Below are 4301 nucleotides of genomic sequence, written 5' to 3' on the forward strand. Positions count from 1 at the left end.
CAGTATTATAAGACAAACATTTTACTGTGCTCACTGATTCTGTGGGTTGGGAATTCAGACAGCTCACAGAAGAGATAGTTTGCCTCTGCTCCTGATGTCTGTGGCCTCAACCAGGAGGATTCAAAGGCTGGAAATAACCTGATGCCTGAAGGCTGCAAACCTATGAAGCCTGCTTTGCACACATGTCTGGCACCTGGGGTGGGAGGACTCAAAGACTGGGACTAGTAGCCTCCCCACGTGACTTGGCTTCCTCATAGCATGGCGGCTCACAGCACTTGGAACTTCTTACATGGCTGAAGACTTCAAACACAGGAGTTTCAGCTAATGAGGTGACGGCCACAGTGCCTCTTATGACTGAGGCTTGGGAGTCACACAGCATTGGTTACAAACAATAAACAAATCCAGATTCATGGGCAGAGGAGTTAGACTCCACCTCTTAAAGTGGGAGTGGCAAGATTCTAGAAGAACATATGGGACAAGCCTATTGTTGCAACTATCTTTGGAAAATACAATCTGCTGCAATCACCTTTGGAAACTAGGAAACCAATGCAGTATTCTGAAACTCATAATTCTGAAAACTAATGAAAATGAATGGAAAGAATCAAGCATTTATCCTCACTTTCCTACACGTACTATCCCTCTGAGTAATCAGATCATTCATGTGGGGCGATTTATTTTATTTTATTTTATTTTATTTATTTATTATTTTTTTTTTTTTTGAGACGGAGTCTGGCTCTGTCACCCAGGCTGGAGTGCAGTGGCCGGATCTCAGCTCACTGCAAGCTCCGCCTCCCAGGTTCACGCCATTCTCCTGCCTCAGCCTCCCGAGTAGCTGGGACTACAGGCGCCCACCACCACGCCCGGCTAATTTTGTTGTATTTTTTGTAGAGACGGGGTTTCACCATGTTAGCCAGGATGGTCTCGATCTCCTGACCTCGTGATCCGCCCGTCTCGGCCTCCCAAAGTGCTGGGATTACAGGCTTGAGCCACCGCACCCGGCCTGGGCGATTTTATTTTTATAAAATGATTCCAGTAATGGAAATTCCAGTAATGGAAATAAAAGGATTCCAGTAATGGCTGAAAGAGAGACACAATAAGAAGATGATCATTTTACAACTCCTAACAACGTAATGAATGTAGGCAATGATCATCAATGAAAGCATGACATTATGCAAAAGGCAATCACTTTAGAATGGATAAATCACATTGATGACACTTAAGCCCACTAACAAATCTGATCACAAAAACTGACAAGCAGACCTTGCCAAAATAATTGAACTTGAATTTGATCAAACCTCTACAGCAGGGTTTCTCATCTCTGACACTATTTACACTTTGGACCAGATAATTCTTTGTTGGGATGGGAGGAGGTTGTCCTGTACAGTAAAGGATGTTTAGCAGCGCCCTGGCCTCTAGCCAATAGGTGCCAGCAATACCATCCTTCCTTCCAGTTGTGACGACCACAAATATCTCCAAACATTGCCAAATGTCTTCTAGAGGAAAAAGCAAATGAACAAACAAAAAAACAAAACTGATTGAGAACTACTACTCTAGTTAATGACCAGATATTTTAGAGAAAATACAGAGCATCTAATTTGTTAATCAGTACCATGGGGGGTGTACTCAAAGGCAGTATGTGGAAACTCTATATGAGTTAGTGTTTGGTTTCTCCAAAAAATAAATAGCAAGAAAAAAGGAAGTCATAGATTAAAAGATATGTAAGAAACGGCTGGGTGCAGCGGCTCATGCTTCTAATCCCAGCACTTTGGAGGCTGAGGCAGGCAGATCATCTGAGGTCAGGAGTTCAGGACCAGCCTGGCCAACATAATGAAACCGTGTCTCTTCAAAAATATAAAACTTTGAGAGGCCGAGATGGGCAAATCACGTGAGGTCAGGAGTTTGAGACCAGCCTGGCTAACAAGGTGAAACCCCATCTCTACTAAAAATACAAAAAAAACTGGGCATGGTAGTGCATGCCTGTATTCCCAGCTAATTGGGAGGCTGAGATAAGAGAATTGCTTAAACCCAGGAGACAGAGGTTGCAGTGAGCCGATGTCACGCCACTGCACTCCAGCCTGGGCAACAGAGCAAGACTCGGTCTCAAAAACAAAAAAATACAAAAATTAGCCAGGCTTGGTGGCATATGCCTGTAATCCCAGCTACTCAGGAGTCTGAGGGGGAAGAATTGCTTGAATCCGGGATGTGGAGGTTGCAGTGAGCTGAAATCGTGCCACTGCACTCCAGCCTGGGAGACAGAGTGTGACTCCATCTCAAAAAAAAGAAAGAAAGAAAGAAAAAAAGATATATAAGAGCTTTATCCTCTAAGCCCAATTATCTTGTTTAAACTCTAACTCCGATTTGAACAAATCAACTGCAACTGATTATGTGATTTTAAGAAATTGTTCATTTTCATTTTCTTTCTTTTTATTTATTTATTTATTTTTGAGACAGGAACTTGTGCTGTCACCCAGGCTGGAATGCAGTGGTGCAATCATGGCTCACTGCAGCCTCAAATTCCCAGACTTGGGCCGGGTGCTGTGGCTCACGCCTGTAATCCCAGTACTTTGGGAGGCTGAGGTAGGCGGATCACGAGGTCAGGAGATCGAGACCATCCTGGCTAACATGGTGAAACCCCATCTCGAAAAAAAAAATACAAAAATTAGCCAGGCGTGGTTGCGGGCGCCTGTAGTCCCAGCTACTAGGGAGGCTGAGGCAGGAAAATGGCGTGAACCCGGGAGGCAGAGCTTGCAGTGAGCCGAGATCACGCCACTGCACTCCAGCCTGGGTGATAGAACAAGACTCTGACTCAAAAAAAAAAAAAAATCCCAGGCTCAGGTGATCCTCTCACCTCAGCCTCCCAAGTAGCTGGGACTATAGGTGCACACCACTATGCCAGGCTAATTTTTTGTATTTTTTCGTAGAGACAGTGTCTTGTGATGTGGCCCATGCTGGTCTCTTACTCTTGGATTCAAGTGATCCTCCTGCTTTGGCCCCCCAAAGTGCTGGGATTACAGGCATGAGCCATGGCACCTGGCCAGAAATTGTTCATTTTTTTAAGGTGATGATATGAAAATTGTCTTTTAAGAAAAGTTCTTAAAAGAACTATATTTCATACTGAAATATTTATAGATGAAATGTCTGGAATTTTCTTTAAAATAATCGAGTGGAAATAGAGATGAAGCAAAACTGGCCATGTGTTAATTGTTAAAGCTGGGTTCGCTGTACTAGGCTGTCTGCATATATGATGTTGTAAGTGTCCATAATAAAGAGCTTGAATTAAAAAAAAGTTACGTCCTTCCAAGTACTACTCAAATCAGTAAGCACTAACTGGGAAGGACGTCCGTAAGGTCTTCCCTAGAAACACAACCTAAAAAAAATAATAATAATAATAATAATTCTAGTAAAGGCAAAAGGGGAAAAAATTCACCCAGTATATATGTGCGTGCATGTTTGAGCAAGGAGAGAGGTAAAGGAAACTTACTAGACTTTTAAAATGGGTAACCTTGGGGAGCTGGGAATATAAAATAACAAGAAATATACCTATATTGGTCTCTACCACAAGCTCCTGGTCTAGAACTCCTTAAAACCCTTGGACACTAGGAGGATCATTTGTTCTAATATCTGGTCTTTAAGCCTAGTTCCTAACACAGAGTTCTCAAATCCCTTGGGATTTCCTGGCTGATAGGAGCATCTTATGTTCTAATGAGGTGACTTCTTGGTGGGCTCCTGGATGGCCTCGGGATGTGATATGAGGGTTGGAACTTTCAGCCCCACCCCTTTACCTCCAGGGAGGGGACAGCAGCTGAAAGTTGAATTGACTGCCAATGGCCAACGATGTAATCAGTCGGGCCTATGTAATGAAGCCTCCATGAAAACCCAAAAGTACTGGGTTCAGAGAGCTTCCAGATTGCTGAACATGTGGGGGTTCCTGCAGAATGATGTGCTGGGGTAAGGGCATTGAAACCCAGTGCCACTTCCCACATATGTTGCCCTAGGTACCTCTTCATTGAAAATCTTTGTAATACCTTTTTATTTATTTTTAATTTTTTATTTTTTGAGACATAGTCTCTCTCTGTCGCCCAGGTGGGAGTGCAGTGGCACGATTTCAGCTCACAACCTCTGCCTCCCAGGTTCTAGGGATTCTCCTGCCTCAGCCTCCTGAGTACCTGGGAATACAGGTGCCCACCACCATGCCTGGCTAACTTTTGTATTTTTTTTTTTGTTGTTGTTGAGACGGAGTCTCGCTCTGTCGCCCGGGCTGGAGTGCAGTGGCCGGATCTCAGCTCACTGCAAGCTCCGCC

This window comes from Colobus angolensis, unplaced genomic scaffold, assembly GCF_000951035.1.
Source record: "Colobus angolensis palliatus isolate OR3802 unplaced genomic scaffold, Cang.pa_1.0 Scaffold31, whole genome shotgun sequence".
In the NCBI taxonomy this organism is placed as follows: Eukaryota; Metazoa; Chordata; class Mammalia; order Primates; family Cercopithecidae; genus Colobus; species Colobus angolensis.